This window comes from Colobus angolensis, unplaced genomic scaffold, assembly GCF_000951035.1.
Source record: "Colobus angolensis palliatus isolate OR3802 unplaced genomic scaffold, Cang.pa_1.0 Scaffold376, whole genome shotgun sequence".
In the NCBI taxonomy this organism is placed as follows: domain Eukaryota; kingdom Metazoa; phylum Chordata; class Mammalia; order Primates; family Cercopithecidae; genus Colobus; species Colobus angolensis.
Window position 1 is genome coordinate 1,473,955 of NW_012117110.1, and position 21,033 is coordinate 1,494,987.

The 21,033-nt window shown below is 43.5% G+C and overlaps 1 protein-coding gene across 4 annotated transcripts in view; it reads left to right on the plus strand.

Annotated features, from left to right (window-relative positions):
* The first annotated feature begins 3,981 nt into the window (after window positions 1-3,981).
* The window catches only part of FSD2 (fibronectin type III and SPRY domain containing 2), a 48,641-nt gene continuing 31,589 nt past the window's right edge, over window positions 3,982-21,033 (plus strand). For 2 of the 4 annotated variants that reach the window (XM_011953874.1, XM_011953875.1), the window contains exons 1-2: window positions 3,982-4,086; window positions 14,096-14,212. The gene's annotated coding sequence lies outside the window, so the exon portion shown is untranslated. The remainder of the gene's footprint in view (window positions 4,087-14,095; window positions 14,213-21,033) is intronic. The other 2 variants (XM_011953872.1, XM_011953876.1) reach the window with 1 other exon arrangement.

A 21,033-nucleotide genomic window follows, 5' to 3' on the forward strand; every position in this document is an offset into this window, starting at 1 on the left:
GTTTTAAATATCTTCTTTCTTGTATATTCCTCACATTATATTTTTTTACTGTCTGTTTTATACTGTGTTGTCATTTCTATTAGTTTTCTAATCTATTTGGTTTTTCAAGAGGAAATTGTCAATCTTTCTCATTATAAAGTGTCGTGGGTGGCTGGGTGCAGTGGCTCACACCTGTAATCCCAGCACTTTTAGAGGCCGAGGTGGGCGGATCACTTGAAGTCAGGAGTTCGAGACCAGCCTGGCCAACATGGCCAAACCCCGTCTCTACTTAAAATACAAAAAAAAAATGTTAGCGAGGTATGGTGGTGCATGCACTATAATCCCAACTACTCAGGAGGCTGAGGCATGAGAATTGCTTGAATCTAGGAGGCAGAGGTTACAGTGAGCCGAGATTGCATCACAGCATTCCAGCCTGGGTGAAACAGTGAGACTCTGTCTCAAAAAAAAAAAAAGAAAGAAAAGAAAAGAAAAAAGAAATTATCCTCTCTATGTATATTAATATATGTCTTAATCCATTCAGGCTGCTATAACAGAATACCATTGAGTGGGTGGCTTATAAACAACAAACATTTATTTCTCATAGTTCTGGAGGCTGGAAAGTCCAAGATTAAAGTACTAGCAGATTCAGTGTCTAGTAAGGAAGGACCTGCTTCTTGGTTCATAGATACCTGTATTCTTACTGCGTCTTCACATGGCAGAGCTCTCTGGGACCCCCAGTGTAATGGCACTAATTTTATTCATGAGGGCTTGCCTTCATGACCTAGTCACCTCCCAAAGGCTGCATTTCCAAATATCATCACATTGGGGATTTAGGTTCAACATGGGAATTTTAGGGGAATATAAACTGTCTATAGCATATGTATATATATGTATGATGGTTAATTTTTTTTTTTTTTTTTTGAGACAGAATCTCGCTGTGTCACCCAGGCTGGAGTACAGTGGCACGATCTCGGCTCACTGCAAGCTCCGCCTCCCAGGTTCACGCCATTCTCCTGGCTCAGCCTCCCGAGTAGCTGGGACTACAGGCGCCCGCCACCACACCCGGCTGATTTTTTGTATTTTTAGTAGAGACAGGGTTTCACAGTGTTAGCCAGGATGGTCTCGATCTCCTGACCTAGTGATCCACCTGCCTCAGCCTCCCAAAGTGCTGGGATTACAGGCGTGAGCCACCACACCCGGCTGGTTAATTTTAATGTGTCAACTTGATTGGGCCACCAGGTGTTTAGTCAAATATTATTCTGGGTGCGTGCATGATAGTGTTTCTGGATGAGGTTAACCTTTGAGTCAGTAGGCTGAGTAAAACCGGTTGCCCTCCCTCGTGTGAGTGGGCCTCATCCAAACAATTGAAGGTCTGAATAGAACAAAAAGCTTGAATAAGAGAGAATTCTTCCTGCTTAACTGCCTTCAAGTGGGGATATGGGTTTTTTTCCTGCCTTCCAACTCAAATGGAAACATTGGCTCTCCAGGGTCTTGAGCCTGCTGGCCTTTGGACTAGAACCACACCATTGGCTCTCCTGGATCTTCCGCTTGCTAACTGCAGATCTTGGGACTTTTTGGTCTTCATAATTACATGAGTCAATTCCTTATGATAAATCTGTTTCCATATATGTATACATTCTATTGGTTCTGTTTCTCTGGACAACTCTGACTATTACACTGTGTGTGTGTGTGTGTGTGTGTGTGTGAGAGAGAGAGAGAGAGAGAGAAAGAGAAGAGAGAGAGAGATTATACTGTTACACTGGTCTGTAAGCTCAGCATCAAAGCAGGAGTTTTGCAACACACCCCACAGTTAACACTTTCTTTTTCCCTCAACACCTAGACTCTTTCAATTTCTTAACAGAATCAGAATTTCGGAAGAAAAGAACATTAACAATAAATTGTAATTTTATAAATTATGAAACTAAGGCTTAGAGAAATAATCAATCACAGTCCATAATGAATGTATTGGCTGGATAGTCCCATCTCTATGCCACACCGTGGCAAGTAAAAAAAAAGAGAAAGTTTGCTTAAGGCATATATGGGAAGTGTGTCCTGTGATTTAATTAGAAAAGTGCCCCAAAAATGTTTTTAACCTTTTATGGTTCATGAGCACCTCTGAGAATCTATTGAAACCTGTGAGTTCTCTTCCCAGAAGTGATTCCATAAGGACACAAACATAATTTTGCATATAATTTTAGAAACTCATTCATGTAGCCCCTGGCAATTCCTGAGCCATAGATAAAGAAAACTTGCTTTAAAGTGTTAGCTGTACAGTGATGTGAAAGGGTTCAAATCAGCCTTACAGGCATAGCCCACTTAAAAATATCTTATGGCATTTCCTACATTTAAAAAACAGGCATCCACATTATCATTAGTATTATGTTTTTTAAGAGGCAGGGTCTCTGTCACCAGACTGGAGTACAGTGACGCAGTCACAGCTCACTGCAGCCTCAAACTACTAGGCTCAAGAGATCCTCCTTCCTTAGCCTCTGAAGTAGCTGGGACTATAGGCATGAACTGCCATACCTAGCTCCACATGATTGTTTTTAATTTTTGAGACAGGTCTTTCTCTGTCACCAGACTGAAGTCCAGTGGTGTCATCAGGGCTCGCTGTAGCCTTGACCTCTCAGGTTCAAGCAATCCTCCCTCCTCAGCCTCCCAAGCAGCTGGGACTACAGGTGTGCCCCAACACTTACAGCTAATTTTTTTATTTGTGGACATGGGGGTCTCCCCATGTTGCCAAGGCTAGTCTCAAACTGCTGCACTCCAGTAATGGGAATAGCTTCAGTCAAGGGAGGGGAATCAAGTGATGGGAATCCTGGTCCCACAGTGGGAATCCCCAGAGATTCCCCATGAGAGAGTCAGAGCTAAGCATACTCCAGGCCCAGAGAGCCTGAGGCTGGTACCCACTCTGATGTCTACTCAAATAGAAGCCATCTTATGGCTTCAGCCCTCCTGCCCTGGCTTCTAAACCAGCATCTCTGGGAGGAATGTGGGGAGGAGAGGCCAACTCCATGCTTCCTTTTCCAGGGCAGGCTTCCTGCTAAAGAGGCCCACTCTGGGAAAGGGAGAAGATTTAACACTGGCTAAACCAGGTTTGGCTTTTTGATTAATGTATTGAACTGGACATTCAATTCCTGAATTTGAGATGCTGACTTCAAGTGACCTTAGGACTATATGTCACCTAAGAGGGAGAAGAAAGTCATTGGGTCTGCTGGATTTTCATCCAAAGAGGGGAATAATTCCCACCTGGAGTACAGTTTAAAGGAATATTGGGAGAAAAAAATAAAGTTGCATTTGATTGCCTCCAGAGCTGTGCTTACCCAGAACACTTTGGAAGAAGCCCCCAGGAAAGCCCTGGTGGAAGGCGCACAGCCCAAGGGCTCTCAAGAATCTCCTTCCAGGCCTGGTGTGGTGGCTTATCCCTGTGATCTCAGCACTTTTGGAGGCTGAGATGGGCAGATCACGAGGTCAGGAGTTCGAGACCAGCCTGGCCAGCATGGTGAAACCCCGTCTCTACTAAAAATACAAAAATTAGCCAGGCGTGGTGGCAGGTGCCTGTAATCCCAGCTACTCAGGAGGCTGAGGCAGAAGAATCGCTTGAACCCGGGAGGCAGAGGTTGCAGTGAGCCAAGATCGTGCCGTTGCACTCCAGCCTGGGCAACAGAGCAAGACTCCGTCTCAAAAAAGAAGCTCCTTCCTGGCCTTGCCATGACAGTCCTCAGCCCTCTCCACATGACCAACCATCTGAGACCCATGGTAGAGCCACAAGTCTAAAACCCCTCACAGCACAGGAAGTAACTCAGAGCACAGCATGTGACCTCTCCTGGTGATACTTGAGTAGTAAGAAGTGGCAACTCAGCCACAGCAAGTCTATATTTGGACCTTCACTCATGGCAGGCCTGTTGCTATTTGCAGCTATAGCCAGCTCGTGTTACCATCCAGCTTTAGTGCCTCACTTGCGGAACTCTGGTGTAAAATAGGCAGGGGTAGCCTGTGGGGCATGCAGAGGTCACCAGGAAGGAAAGCCTGCTGAACACGGATTCAATTTTCTAGCAGAACTCCAGGTCCTCTGAGTTAAAGGAAGCATTTATGGACGCTTAGCAGGCAAGTTTTGGGGTAGTCATATTCTTCCCATGCAAATTATATTATTAGAAACTCAACTTAATGCTGCAGTATTAATGCAATATATTTCCTGTAGGTGGGAAGAGATATCATGGTAAATTGCAGATGTTTAAATTACAATAAACAGTGTAAATGTTTTCTGTGCCTTCTTAAAGTAAGAATTCGCATTAACTGAACATGATGTTGGGACAGGATGTGAGAGGCTCTGATGAAGGCAGACGGGCTGGTGATTCTTGTAATGTGTCTGTAGGATATCTGTAGTGCTGGGGCCCATTTGCTAGAACCATTTGCTAGAACAGCTTGGAAATATAAATGTTGAATATCATCTGGCTATACCATTGCATTGTAAATACATTTTATTTAACCTGCATGTACATACTGACAAATAATAACTTCATGCATTGATTCAAATACTAAAAAACAGCATCATAATTATTTTTCACTTGTTATGCATACAGCCTCCTCCTATAGAAAGTTTTCAGGTTTGGGCAGTGTCTGCAAAGCCTATTTGAATCATTTCGTATCACTGTAACACTTTAAGGCAAGTTTTCTTTCGTTGCTGTGGCGCAGGAATTGCCAAGGGCTACATGGGTGAGCTAAAATTATATGTAAAGTTATGTTCCTGCCCTTATGGAATCACTTCTGGGAAGAGAATTCACAGGTTTCAGTAGATTCAGTAGATGTGCTCATGACCCATAAAAGGTTAATAAACAAGCCAAGTGAGGTGGCAGATTGCATGAGCCCAGGAGTTCAAGACCAGTCTGGGCAACATAGCGAGACCCTGTCTCTAAAAAAGAAAAATAAAAAACATTCTGGGGGGACTTTTCTAAGTAATGCACAGGGATACACCTCCCATGTAAGCCTTAGGTAAACATCTTTTTAATTTTTTTTTAATTGCTTCCCTATGGCATAGAGGAAAGGGTATCCAGACATTCATAATGGACTGTGACTTATTACTTTACTTCTCTAAGCTTTAGTTTCACCATTTAGAAAATGACAATTTATTGTCAACCTTCCTTTCTCCCCAAATCCTGATTCTGTTAAGAGTCTAGGTGTTGAGGGGAAAAGTGAGTGTTAACTGTAGGGTGTGTTGCAAAATTCCTACTTTGACACTGAGCAAGTTTGTGTTGAGACCAGTTTGTGTTATGTGTTCAAAGGGCAAGTGCCAGCTTGAAAGCAGGTGTTCTTATTTGTATTTGTACTAAGTGTTTTCCAGTCTTCTTGCTTGTGTCTTTCTGACAGTTCAACTTGGTGTTTCACATTCCAGCTTCTGGTTGAGAGAATTTCTCATGATGATTTATTGGTCATACAGAATCCTGGCTATTTCCCTTTGGGTAGCACATGGGAATGTAAGCATTATTTTTAGTGAACTGCTCCTCTGTCTGGAGATGGTGTGATTTAGTGGAAACCTGGGTTTGAATCCAAGCTCTTCACCTGACTGGTTGTGTGTCAGCTGAAAAGCTTGGATTCAAGCACAGGGCTAAATACAGAGTAGCCCAGATAAACTTTTGTAAAAGAAAATTGGCTATAAGCAAGCCATTTATCCTCACAAGAACTCAGTTTTGCCATCCTAAAATCAGGAATTTTTTTAAACATCCATGACCTGCTGAATAAAATCAGGAAATTGAATTAGATGCTCTCCAAGGGACCTCCATCCCTAGAATACCACGTCTCTGCCTGGGCCCCTTGGAAACTCTTGCTATAGGGAGAGGAATGATCTCATAGCAGATGTCTGTGCATGGTTATGAGGCTGTTCTGCTTTGGTGCCTTCTTTCATCATCAGCTGTTTTCAAGGGACAAATATTCCCACAGTGGCCACGGATGATTCCACACTGCTGTGGTCACTCTCCGTGAGTGACCAGGTAGAAGGCTTGTAGCCCAGGTGGGAGATACTAAGGTACAAATGATGGTAATTATAGTAAGAACAATAGCAATAACAGCAGCTAACACTTATTGAGGACTTACTTTAAGCCATGCATTATGTATAAAGTACATTATGTTATTTCGTCTAAATGCCAACCTTATGAGGTAGAAAGTGTTAATAGAGCTGTTTTATAGTCCATTAAAATGAGGCCTAGAGAGATGTTTTTCCTGAAGTCATACTTCCAGGATGTGGCAGAAACAATGCAAACACAGGACTGTCTAAATCCAGAAGGCAGTGGTCTTGGGGAGAGGGGGAGGAGGGACAGGAAAAGGGATATTACCTAGAGATTCAAGAAGTAGAGTCAAAATCAGCATGAATTGATTATTCATTAGATTGGGGGTGTCAAAGATGAGCTTCTGGTCTCTGGTTTGGTGCTGGAGGGGGTGGGTGTCATGCTGTCATTCATGAATAGTAGCAATGCAAGTGGCCTTCATGGAGGGCCATGTTGGATGAGTAGGGGTTTAAGAAGCAGTGGTGAGACAGGGAAGAGTGGGAAGCTCTCAGCAGGCAGGACAGCCTGAGCCAGGGCCTAGGATGAGTCTCACATGGAAGACCCTGAGAGTGGCCAGAAGGAACAGGGGGTGACTGCTAGGGAAGGTGGGACTGCTTGGGGAGTATAGAGCTATGGCATGGGGCAGGGGGTCCCTGATGCCCAGGAGAGTTGGGACTTGCCAGTAATGGAGCCCTCAGAATGCAGGACATGCAGATGTACCACTTCTGCCTGAGCAAAGCAATGTATGCTGTATGAGTTTTGCTGTTATCCTCGGCAGGGACACCCCTGAGGAAGAACCATGGTGCACAGTCAGCAGACTGTAGAGACAGGAGGGTTTCAAGCAAGATTTCGAGCCTCAGAGGGAAATAGTTGGATTTTGGTCCTCCTAAAATCTGTGCTTTAGGAAGGAGAAGTACTCTGGGGTCCCAGGAAAGAGGGAAAGTGGCATCTCTGAGAAGTCGTGCATAGCCCCAGATGAGATAATAATCCCTTATTCACTTGTCTGGAGCCTGCTTGAGACCAGGAACTGTATCTCATCCATTGTACCCCCAGCACCTAGCCTGGTCCCGTTCTCTTGAATTCACACCTCACCAACCCCATGAACATTCAGAGCTGGGGCAATGAATGATGCCCAACACCACAGACCATGCATGTGGTAAGGTTAGCCAGGGTCACAGAAGGACCTAGGGCTTCTCCAGATGTCCTCTGCATGGGTGCAGACTTTCCAGGTCATTCCATGTTGCCCCATAACACACTAGCTTCAGGACATCTAACTCTGCCATGACCAGGTGGAATCTATAACGCCCAGGAGCAGAGGCAGCAACCAGGAGTCCCAGCGGAGTAGAGATGAGGAACTGCTTCTAAGCTTGGGAGACCTGCTGCTGCTGTTGCTGGCTGATAAGAGGCCCCTGGAGAAGAAGCATGACCCTCCCATCCTGTCAGGTTCTATTTCCGGAGATACTTGTGCTTAGCTTCATTCTCTTCCTCTTTCTCCCCCATGATGCCAAGTAAGAGCTCAACCCAGCTGTTAATGGTAAGATATTATTTCCATGCAATGTGGGTAATTCTGATTAGCTGGGCAATCTGACATACAGGAGAGTGAAGGCAGGATTCAGAGCCTCTTAGGGTAGAAGGCTCTGATTGCTTTGTTGAGATTCATCCACTACAATAAGGGATTCAGGATGAGAGAGGAGGCAAAGTGGTGTTTCTGTAGCTGGAAGGGAACTTTGACCTTGTGAACCATCAGAGGGAAACATGGGCTAAAGTGCAGGCAATGTGCATGATACCCAGGAAGAGCTAGCAATCCCTTGGGTCTGGTATGTATGGGGCGGGGAGGGGGGGGGCTTGCCAGTGCAGCTCAGTGCTGATTTTGCTGGGACGCAGATTCAGTGTGAGAAAAAGTTGTGCCCTAGTTCACTTGAAGCCATACTTCTCCAGCTCTGTGTATAGGCTGCATTAGTGAGGATGAACTAGGACTGCCCCAGCCAGGGCCTAATGGTGGACAGGTTTCTTAGTAGTAACCTCTCCATAAAGAAAACCCAATTCTGGAGTCTTCATAAATCATAGATGCTCTGGCGGCAAAACACTGGCCCTGGTGCCTAGAAACCACTGGCTTTGCGATGCTGCCTCTGGAAACCTATGTCCACTCATCCTTCTCTCCATCTAGGGGGTGGACCTGATCCTGTTTGTGGTCCCAGGTGGCATGGACCAAGACCTGGTGGAGCTGGTGCATTGTGTGCCTTAATCCTGCGTGGTGATGGTATCTCAGCCTCAGCAGGTGTTACCGAAGTGATATTTACCACTGTCTTCCATGTGAAGAGTTTTGGAGCACTGGAGAGTGGGAGAACTCCAAGAGCGATGTTCCCAAGTCTTAGAGTCTCAGGAGCAAGGTTTCCTTATGAGGATCCAGATCTCTGAAACCAATAACATACATGGCATTGGGTTAGGATAGCAGCATCTTTATCACCTAATGGCTGCTGGAAGTCGACTTCTCTGTGTGGTGCTGATAGAGTACCTAGAAAAACAGCAACCCATGGACACTTCAGAGTGAAGAGGAGAAGAGAGAAGGTCCCCAGGGGCTCACCAGGGCTGAGTCCATGTAGTGACACTTCCACATCCCACCTCCCCAAACCCTCTACCATCAGAGAAGGCTGGTTGGTTCTTATGTTTTTGTCTTGTCAGAAAGCCAGGGTGAGCACATGGAGGAAAATGTGAGGGATTTCCAAGGCGAGGTGTAGCCATGATTAACTGGGGGAGTGATATTTGGTACGGAGCCCCAGTTGAAGTGGCTAAGGGCCCCTCCAGGTTAAGAGCAGGACACAGTTCCATCACTGGGATCCAGAACCTCCTATTCTTGGATCAAAGTGTTACCAGCATCCTGGGTTCTTGTAATCTCCCAGGATAGAAATCAAGAGAGATCACCAGACACAGCAGCAAAGAAAAAGTTTATTTTAGCTTGTGCACAAGGAAGCCGGCACTGAAGAAGAAAAGTATGGGCTGCCCCTTGAGGAAAGTAGTGTGTGGGTTAGTTTTATAAAGTCTTTCTATAGGGAAGGGTTACATCGGGGCATGTGTAGAAGGGTTTTTCTAGTGCTTGCACAGTGGCTCAACATGCTTCTTCATACATTATATGTAACATTAGCATTTTAAATCGCCACCCCAGGTGTGATTTTTAGCATTAAAATGAAGAAGGAGTAACTACAGGTTGGAGTTTAAATCTAACTGCACATTTGGGGCTCCAGGGAAGTCCCTAGACCCCCGAAATAGGAGCTTATGGTTATGGCGGTTATAGCTTCTTGGGTCTTTTGTTACTGATTGGCTGGGAGTTAGATAAGCAAGAGCTTGACTGAGGGGCTTTTCTTTTTTTTTTTTTTTTTTTTTTCTGAGACAGAGTCTCACTCTATCCCCCAAGCTGGAGTGCAGTGGCGTGATCTTGGATCACTGCAACCTTCGCCTCCCAGGTTCAAGTGATTCTCATGCCTCAGCCTGCCGAGTAGCTGGGATTACAGGCTCCCACCACCACGCCCAGCTAATTTTTGTATTTCTAGTAGAGACAGGGTTTCATCATACTAGCCAGGCTGGTCTTGAACTCCTGACCTCAGGGGATCCACCCACCTCAGCCTCCTAAAGTGCTGAGATTACAGGTGTGAGCCACTGCGCAGGGCCGACTGAGGGGCTTTTATCCTTTTCCTCCAGATCATCTTAACATAGGAACCTAACTAGCCTGCCTGTCTCAAATCCTTCCTAAATGGGCCAGATGTAGAACTGTGTTGGCACCTCTGCTCTCCTCATCACTACTCCTAGCCTTTTCCTGTGCTCACAGGACAAAACTTGGAGGGCACCAGGTGAGGCACTGAGCAGAGCCTGGCTGGTTGTCCCCAGGAAGGAAGGAGGAGGTCCAGGCCATAACGGCAAAGTGTCATCTCTGACCAGCCTAGGACACAGGGCAGAGTTCTTCTTCCTGAGGCCATGGGTAACTTGGCCTCCACAAATAAAGGCTGAGGAAGAGGGATGAAACTGGAGGCTTACAGCAGGAATGTCCAGGGAGGGCAGGGGGAAGGGCAGGCAGTCAGTTCAGGACATCGCAGACTTTCATGGCCAGAGTGTAGAGAGACTGAAGAAGATGGGTTTTCTGGAAGACTGTCCCAACCTCTCAGGGGCCAGCTGGGCATCCAGGCATCTCCTACCTTAGAAGGTAGACCAGCAGAATAGGCACCACTTAGAGATTTAGAAATGCAGTTTTCCAGACCTCACTCTAGACTCTACATTTAACCAGATCCCCAAGGTGACGTGTGTGCAGGAAAGTCTGAGAAACCTTGTTGAGGGGAGGAGTTCTGACAGGGCTGGAGGGAGGACACCCCTCTAACAGGCAGCACGCAGGGGCTGCCATGGAGGTGACATCACACCACATGGTGAGTTGGGGAAAGAGAGAGGCAATGAGCTCCTTCCGGCGGGGCTGAGTGTGAGGGGGCTGCTGGAGGGGGCTGCTCAAGACAGCAGCTGTGCCTCTGAGCCTCTGCCTCTGCATGGGGCACAGGTTAGGGCCAGAGACATGGATTTGGAGCCCTCAGAAGAGACGAGGACGTAGAAGCTGTGAGACTGGACAAGATCACCTAGAACAAGTGGAGAGTGGGAAGAGGGCCTAGAATGGAGGTTGAGGGGATGCCCCCATATAAACAGCAGCCAAGGGGAGGAACTTGGCAGAGATTTCAGCAGTCAGTGGCCTAGGGGAAATTCCAGCTGAGCTGGGGGAGACAGAAGGGTCAATAGGATTGAATGGATAGAGCAGACAGGAGAGCACCAGACAGGGTCCATGGATTTCACAGGCCATCAGAAAATGTTACATTAAAAGGGCTATCAAAAGCAGAGATAGGCCAGGCACATTGGCTCACACCTGTAATCCCAACATTTTGGGAGACCAAGGCGGGAGGATTGCTTAAGCAAGAGTTTGAGACCAGCTTGGGCAATATAGTGAGACCCTGTCTCTACAAAAATTATAAAAAGTAGCCAGGCATGGTGGTCTGTGCCTGTGATCCCATCTGCTCGGGAGGCTGAGGTGGGAGGATTGCTTCAGCCCAGGAGGTCAAAGCAGCAGTGAGCTGAGATGGCACCACTGCACTCCAACCTGGGCAACAGAGCAAGACCCTGTTTCAAAAAACAAACAAACAAACAACAACAACAACAACAACAAAAACAGTGGAGATAGTGGAAAGAAAACTTAATGCCTTTTTAAAAATATGGTTTGGGAAGTGGCTATTAAAAGGACAGTCTAGGCCGGGCGCGGTGGCTCAAGCCTGTAATCCCAGCACTTTGGGAGGCCGAGACGGGCGGATCACGAGGTCAGGAGATCGAGACCATCCTGGCTAACACAGTGAAACCCCGTCTCTACTAAAAAATACAAAAAAACTAGCCGGGCGAGGTGGCGGGTGCCTGTAGTCCCAGCTACTCGGGAGGCCGAGGCAGGAGAATGGCGGAAACCCGGGAGGCGGAGCTTGCAGTGAGCTGAGATCCGGCCACTGCGCTCCAGCCTGGGCGACAGAGCGAGACTCCGTCTCAAAAAATATAAAAATAAAAATAAAAAATAAAAAAATAAAAAATTTTTTAAAAAGGCATTAAGTTTACCACAATTTTTTAATGGGGGTAGGCATTGGGAACTGGATTGTAATGATGGCTGCACAATTTGGGGAATTTACTAAAAATCGTTGAATTGTGCACTTAAAACATGAATTTTCTTCCTTTCTTCCTTTCTTTCTTCCAACAGGGTCTTGCTCTGTCACCCAGGCTGGAGTGCAGTGGCAAGATAATAGTTCACTGCAGCCTCAATCTTCCAAGCTAAAGTGCTCCTCCCACCTTAGCGTCCCAAGTAGCTAGGACTGCAGGCACACACCCCCACGCTGGGCTAGTTTTTTATTTTTGTTTTTGTTTTTTTTAATAGAGGTGAGGTTTCTTTGTGTTGTCCAGGCTGGTCTCGAACTCCTAACCTCAAGAGGTCCTCCCACCTTTGCCTCCCAAAGTGCTTGGATAACAGGTGTCAGCCAGTGTACCTGACCTGTAATATTTTTCTGTTCTTGGAAAGTCTTTTGTTGGTCATCTATGATACTTCTCTATAAAAATACACATGTATAACTTGAGATTTAAGATTTCCTCTTATTCTCCTGGGACCATACATCTCTGAATAGTAAACTCTTTTCTTCTTTTGGATGAAGTTACCAATACAGCTTTTAGTCACATGTAAGCAAAATAACATAAATATATTAAACGTTTCAGTAAATTATTATTATTATTATTTTTATTTATTATTTTTTTTTTGAAATGGAGTCTCGTTCTGTCGCCCAGGCTGGAGTGCAGTGGCGCGATCTCGGCTCACTGCAAGCTCCGCCTCCCGGGTTCACGCCATTCTCCTGCCTCAGCCTCCCGAGTAGCTGGGACTACAGACGCCGCCACCACACCCTCCTAACTTTGTATTTTTAGTAGAGACTGGGTTTCACTGTGTTAGCCAGGATGGTCTCCATCTCCTGACCTTGTGATCTGCCCGCCTTGGCCTCCCAAAGTGCTGAGATTACAGGCATGAGCCACTGTGCCTGGCCAATAATTATTACATGAAAAATAAAATGGAAATGCATCTCTTAATGAAGTAGATGGAGCTTTTTAAAAAAAGTTGATTTGTGTATCCATTGATGAAAATTACATGTTTTAGACTGCAACAGGAATTAGGGTCAATTGTCTTTCTGCTTTTCATTTTGTTGATGTAAGCACTGAGCAACCTTGCTCAGCTACATAATCAAACATTGATGGAAATGCAAGTTTTTTATTATAGCAGTGTCACTCACATTTTTTAACTCTTTCTGAAATGTGTGTCAAAAAGTACATAGTGATCTATCATGAAAAATTATTTTTAATCATATATTAGCTGACAATTTGATTAGATCTTCCTTCAACTTTATTGAAAGCAAAGAACTGGAAACCACTCAGCTTGAAAACAAATTTTTTCTTATGCATTCATTAATGTCACTCACCCTCCACCATTGATAGCAATACTTCAATTGTCCTTCCATTTAATCCCCTGGAGGTTTTTGGGTTTTCTTGTTGTTGATGTTGTTGTTTAATTCCCAAGCAATGAAATCTTACAGTGCAATGAAATATTCAGGACAAGTGAGAGGTATAGTTTTACTTTTGTAATAAAGAGAAGAAGGACTATTGTGAAAAAAGAATCTACATGAAGTCTCAAATGCTGGCTCCTTCCCAGGCAGAGCAGCTCAGGGAAAGATTAAATATGAAGTTGAGCATCTGGGAGCTGATCCTCCTGAAGCTATCTATACCCATGTACCCCTTGGAAAGTCTTCACATACAGATTCCATAGCCTGAAGAGTGATGGTGGGAATGCCACCCTTTGATGGAGTCTGGATAGGAAAAGGGGAGAAGGCCGGGCACAGTGGCTCATGCCTGTAATCCCAGCACTTTGGGAGGCCAAGGTGGGCGGATCATGAGGTCAGGAGATCAAGACCATCCTGGCTAACATGGTGAAACCCCGTCTCTACTAAAAATACAAAAAAAAAATTAGCTGGGTGTGGTGGCGGGCACCTGTAGTCCCAGCTACTCGGGAGGCTGAGGCAGGAGAATGGCGTGAACCTGGGAGGCAGAGCTTGCAGTGAGCCGAGATCGCGCCACTGCACTCCAGCCTGGGCGACACAGCGAGACTCCATCTCAAAAAAAAAAAAAAAAAGGGAAAAGGGGCGAAAGAGAGAATAACAGCTAGCAGAGAAAGCTGGGTGGAAAGTTTATTTTTAGTCTGGGACAATGAATTAGTCATCTACTGTGACATAACAAATTATTTCAAAACTTGGCAGCTTAAAACAACAAATATTTATTCTCTTGAATGGTTTCTGATGGTCAAGAACCTGATAACAGTTCATCTGGATGATTGTGGCTCAGGGTCTCTCATGAGGCCTGGTGACCACTTTCCCTTGGTCCTTTAATATGTCTTATGCCCGCAGCAATGCTACCAACTTCTTCGGCTCACCTGCCAGCCAACCTTGGTTCACCTGTGTTTCCATATGTTTTTCTTGCTTGTACAGCCACTGGGGACCAGCTCTGGCCAGGACAATTCTGTTTGCCATGATGTGGGTTGAAATCACAACTTCTCCTGGGCCTGGTGGCTCACACCTGTAATCCCAGCACTTTGGGAGGCCGAGGCAGGTGGATCACGAAGTCAGGAGTTTGAGACCAGCCTGGCCAACATGGTGAAACCTTGTCTCTACTAAAAAATTCAAAAATTAGGTGGGCGTGGTTGTGGGAGCCTGTAATCCCAGCTACTCGGGAGGCTGAGGCAGGAAAATCGCTTGAAACCGAAAGCAGAGGTTGCAGTGAGCAGAGATCCCGCCACTGCACTCCCACCTGGGCAACAAGAGCAAAACTCTGTCTCAGGAAAAAAAAAAAAGAAAGGAAAAAGAAAAAGAAATCAAAACTTCTTCTATGACATTTGAACTCCCTGTGAAGTTTATCCTGTGTTAGAGTTTTTCTCTCGGTCTTAGAGTATCCTTTAGTGTCCTCTTCATAATTACTCTCCTATCATAACTCTCCTATCATCTAACACTTTTTTTTTTTTTGAGATGGAGTTACCATTACCCAGGCTGAAGTGAAGGAGTGCAATCCCAGCTAACTGCAATCTCCGTCTTTTGGGCTCAAGAGACCCTCCTGCCTCAGCCTCCTGAGTAGCTGGGATTACAGGCATGTGCCACCATGCCTGGCTAATTTTTTTGTATTTTTCATAGAGACGGAGTTTCACCATATTGCCCAGGCTGGTCTCAAACTCCTGAGCTCAAATGATCTGCCCACCTCAGCCTCCTAAAGTGCTGGGATTACAGGCATGAGTCACTGTGCCTGGCCTAATACTCCTTTAGAATGACCTGTCTTCCTCTAATATAGCCATAAATGCCTATATTTAGTTCTGATAGACTTGTAGATGATAATCTTCTTCTAACCTCTGATTTATTATCCTACTAGGAAGTTGAGAATTGGAATGTTCATTATCAGGTTCTGGGGAGGATTTTCTTTGGGGGTCTGTTATAGTATTTCATAGGAAATACCATTTTGTTATACGGAAAAAAAAATCATAGCTTGAGCTCCTCCAAAAAAGTGTTGTAATTTAGAAATTCTTAGGAAGCTTGTCATAATGAATCAATAAAAAGTTAATAACAATATAGCCAACTCTATGTTGTCTACAAGACACACATGTTAGATTCAAAAATACAAATAGATTGAAACTAAAAGGATAGAAAAAGATAAATCATGTAAACAGCAACCACAGGAAAGCTAGAGGGGCTGTACTGACATCAGAAAAAAATGGATTTAAAACAAAAAAGTGTTACTAGAGATAAAGAGGGATATGCTATCATTAGAAAAGAACCAATCCATCAGAAAGATATGACAATTATATATGTATATGCACCTAACTACAGAGTACCAAAATATGTCAAACAAAAACTGACATAAATGAAGGTAGAAATGGAAACTCTAACAATAATAGTTGAAGACTTCAATACTCTGCTTTCAATAATGGATAGAATGACTAAGCAGAAGATCAACAAGGAAACAGAAGATTTAAATAATACTATAAACCAAATGGACCTAACAGACATCTATATAACACTCTACTCAACAATAGCAGAAGCAGAATACACATTCTTCCCGAATGCCTATGGAACGTTCTCTAAGATGGACCATATACTAGCCCATAAAACAAACCTCAATACATTTAAAAGGATAGAAATAATACAAAATATGTTTTCTTGTCGCAATGGAATGCAAATAGAAATTAATAACACAAAGAAAGTTGGAAAACTCACAAATATATGGAAAATACACAACACACTCCTCAATAACCAATGGGTCAAAGAAGAAATCAAAATGGAGGTTAAAAATACTTTGAGATGAATAGACATGAAGATAACATGAAAACTTGTGGGGTACAGCAAAAGCAGTGATTAGAGGAAAATTTATAGCCATAAATGCCTATCTTTAACAAGAAGAAAGACCTCAAATCAATACATTTAAAAGCTGGAAAAAGAAGAGCAAACTAACAAAACAAGCAGAGGAAGGAAATAATAAGTATTAGAGTAGAAATTAATTAAATAATAGAAAAACAATAGGGAAAATTAAAGAAACCAAAGCAGATTATTTGAAGTAATCAGCAAAATTGACAAACCTCTAGTCAGAGGTTTGACCAAGTGAAAATGAGAGAAAACTCAAATTACTAGAATCAGAAATGAAAAAGGGGCATTACTACCAAGCATACAGAAATAAAAAAGATTGAAAAGAAATACCATGAACAACTGTATTAGAATAAATTAGATAATTTAAATGAAATAGACATTTCCTAGAAAGACACAAAGTCCTAAAACAGACCAAGGAAGAAATAGGCAATCTAAATAGGCCTAAGTAAAGAGATTAAATTAATAATTAAAAAACTAGCTTTTTCCAAAGTGAATTCAGGGCCCCATTGCTACTTGTGCTATACTTTGACATACCTTTCCTTTCTTATTTTGTAAACTTCCTAGAAAGCCGTCTTCACTAAGTATCTCCTAGTCTCTCTATGTGTGGTTGGTAGTCATGGAAGTGACACATAAAGTAAGCCAGAAGTTCGGTGGAACGTGTGAGAAACTGTTTTGTGCTTTTATAGATGTCATACTTGACAATACATGTATAAGTTACATGAATTGATGCTAAATATATCTTCCATTTGAATTCCTTTTGGACAAAGTTATTTCTTGATGTGAAAAAAAAAAAAAAAAAACCAGCCTGGCCAACATGGTGAAACCCCGTCTCTACTAAAAATACAAAAATTAGCCAGGTGTGGTGGCAGGTGCCTGTAATCCCAGCTACCTGGGATGCTGAGGCAGGAAAATCATGTGGACCTGGGAGGTGGAGGTTGCAGTTAGCCGAGATTGTGCCACTGCACTCCAGCCTGGGTGACAGAGTGAGACCCTGTCTCAAAAAAAAATTAATAATAATAGTAATAATAATATATCACCCACGAAGAAAAGCCTAGGACCAGGTGGCTTCACTGATGAATTCTGCCAAATGTTGAAAGAAGCATTAATAACAATTCTTTACATACTGTTCCAAAAAATAGAAGAACAGGAACACTTCCCAACTCATTCTATGAAACATATTACCCTGATACCAAAACCAGAAAAAGATATCACAAGAAAAAAAAACCAAAACTACATGCCAGTATTTGTTAGGAATATGAATTCAAAATCCCTCAGCAAAATACTAGCAAACTGAATCTAGTCACATATAACAAAAACTTAGGCCAGACACGGTGGCTAATGCCTGTAATCCCTCCTAAAAAACAATAACAAAAAAGAAAACTATTAAGCATTATGACCAAGTGGGATTTATCCCAAATTTGGCCATGGATTATTAGACATGACATCAAAAGCACAAGCAGCAACAACAACAAAAAATAGATAAACTAGACTTCATCAAAATTAAAAACGTTTGTGCTTCAAGGGACATCATCAAGAAAATAAAAGGATACCTCACCAAATAGAAGAAAAATATTTGTAATGTACATACCTGACAGTGGACTAGAATCCAGAATACATAAAGAACCCTTAGAGCTCAATAACAAAAAGGCAAATAACCCAATTTAAAAATGGGCAAAAGATTCAGAGAGGTATTTCTTCAAAGCAGGTATACAAATGGCCAATAAATACATGAAAGATAACTGACATCATTATTCATCAGGGACATGCAAATCAAAACCACAATGAGATACCATTTCATAACCACTAGGATGACTGTAATCCAACAGTCAGATAATAACAATTGCTGACAAGAATGTGGAGAAATCAGAGCTTTCCTACACTGCTGGCAGGAATGTAAAATGGTGTAGACAATTTGGAAAATAGTTTGGTGGTTTTTCAGAAAGTTAAACATAAGTTACCATTTGACCCAGTGATTGCACTCTGAGGTGTTTACTCACTCCTAGATGTATACCTACACGAGATGAAAACATATTCACACAAAAACTTGTACACAAATGTCTTTAGCAGCGTTATTTAAAATAGCCAAAAGGTAGAAACAACCCAAATGAAATGGGAAACCACCTGAATCAACTGATGCATGGACAAACAAAATATGGTATATCCATACAACGGAATATTTTTCCAGTGCTAAAAAGGGAATGAAATACTGATACATGCTACCGCATGGGTGAACCTTGAAAACAGTATGCTCAGTGAGAGAAGCAGTTACAAAAGATCATATACTATATTATTCCATTTATAGGAAATGTGCAAACAGGAAAATCAATAGAGACAGAAAGTAGATCAGTTGTTGCTTAGGGATAGGAGAGATGGGGGAATGTTGGTGGTGACAGCTAAAGGGTACAGTGCTTCTTTTTGAGGTGATAAAAATGCTCTAAAATTACGGCCGGGCGCAGTGGCTCACTCCTGTAATCCCAGCATTTGGGGAGGCTGAGGTGGGAGGATCCCCTGAGCCCAGGAGGCAGAGGTTGCAGTGAGCCAAGATGGTGCCACTGCACTCCAGCCTGGGTGACAGAGGGAGACCATGTCTCAAAAAAATTTTTTTAATTTAAAAATACATGCTGTGAAATTGACTGTGGTGATCACCACATATATGTGTGAGTATACTAAAAGCCACTACATTATACACTTTTAACAGGTGAATTGTATGGTATATGAATTATACCTCAATAAAACTGTTACAAACAAGAATTAATAAAACACAATGGGCCGGGCACGGTGGCTCACGCCTGTAATCCCAGCACTTTGGGAGTCCGAGGCAGGCGGCTCATGAGGTCAGGAGATCAAGACCATCCTGGCTAACATGGTGAAACCCTGTCTCTACTAAAAATACAAAAAAAAAAAAAAAAAAAAATTAGCTGGGCATGGTGGCGGGTGCCTGTAGTCCCAGCTACTCAGGAAGCTGAGGTAGGAGAATGGCATGAACTTGGGAGGCGAAGTGAGCAGAGATCGCGCAACTGCACTCCAGCCTGGGCAACAGAGTGAGACTCTGTCTCAAACACACACACACACACACACACAAATGGCAGCTCTGTGCCAGGAAGAAAGCATGGACTTTGGAGTCTAACAGACTGTGTTAATCTGGTTCTCCAAGAAGCAGGAACAATACGGAAAAGAATTTTATTAGAGGAAACACCTACGTGAGCGATAAAATGGGGAGGCAGCTAGGAAAGGCTGGGAGAACTGCCAGACCATGATGCAAGTCTGACCCTGGCTGAAGAAGAGCAAGAGGGAAGGTTCAGGGAAGATTCAGGCAAGTATCCTAGACTACTATGCAGTCTAAGAAAGCCTTGGTGAGGCTGTCAGGGAATCCTCCAGCCAACTCCTCTGGCCATCAGAGAAGTGTGTTGTTGTTGTTGTTGTTGTTGTTTGAGATGGAGTCTCGCTCTGTTATCCAGGCTGGAGTGCAGTGGTGCAGTCACGGCTCACTGCAACCTCTGCCTCCCTGGTTCAAGCAGTTCTTCTGCCTTAGCCTCCCAAGTAGCTGGGATTACAGGCACCTGCCACCACGACTGGCTAATTTTTTGTGTTTTTAGTAGAGACCGGGTTTCACCACGTTGGTCAGGCTGGTCTCAAAGTCCTGACCTCATGATCCGTCCACCTCCGAAAGTGCTAGGATTACAGGCGAGCAGTCTTCTGTTTGTATTTTAAGAGACAGGGTCTTGCTATGTTGCCCAGGCTGGTCTTGAACTCCTGGGCTCAAGTGATCCTCCCACCTCAGCCTCCTGAGTAACTGGAACTAGAGAAGGGCTCAGAGGAGTTTTGTATCAACCAGAAATGGATCTGCCTTAGAATCCCTGGCTGTGCTTGTCACTGGATGGCAGATGTTTGTGGCACGCATGCTATGCAGCAATGAACTTCAGGGGGCAACTGAAACCTCCAGTCAATTACACTCCCTATAGTTGGATATCTGTGAAGCACAGTTGCATAACTGCCACACCGATTAAGGCTCAAATCCCAGTTCAACAATATACTAACTGTGTGGCCTTGCACAAGATACCCTCCCTGAGACACAGTTGACTCATCTACAAAATGGGGATGATAGTAGTACCTGCCACATAGGGTCGATGTGAGAATAATGTATATATAAACTGCCCAACACAGAAAAGGCATACAATAAGTGTTCAAGAAGTAGTAGCTATTACTAATATTGTATTTACTACTACTATTATTATTATATCCTTCTAGACTTTATGTACTTCATTAAAATAGTGGACATCATATTCTACATATAATGGGCATTCTGTTTATTTTGCTTAACATCATATTGTATGTCTTTTTCCAAGTTACCATTTGCTCTTCATAAACATTTTGAAGGCTGTTTTGTAGTCTATGTAGTATACATACCCGAGCTTACTTAGGCCTTCTCTTAATCATTAAACCTTTCCCCCCAAAAACGTTTTTGCTACTTAAAAAAATTCTGTAGTGGGCATTTTTACATAAAATAATTTTTTTCTTTGTATTTGGGATTTTTCCTCAAGGTTCCAGAATAGGATTACTAGGTTAGAGAGAGTGTGGACAGGCTAGAGAGTTGTATGTATGAACACTTTTTTTTTTTTAGACAGAGTTTTGCTCTTGTTGCCCAGGCTGGTCTTGAACTCCTGAGCTCAAGCAATCCTCCTGCCTCACCCTCCCAAAGTGCTAGGATTACAGGCATGAATCACCATACCCAGCTGAGAGTGTGAACATTTTTAAGGTTCCTGACCCAGGTTGCCAAGCTTGCTCTTCAGAAAAATGGGGCCAGTTTACATTCCAGCCAGCAGCATATGAGAGTGCTCACTTCACTGTCCCCTTATCCAGCCGGGGTTATCACTTTTGATATTTTTAAATATTTTCTAACTGAAAAGGCAAAACAGCCTCTACTTATTTGTTCTGTCCCTTTTTTTTTTTTTTTTTTTTGAGACAGGGTCTTGCTCTGTTCCCCAAGCTGGAGTGCAGTGGCGTGATCTTGGATCACTGCA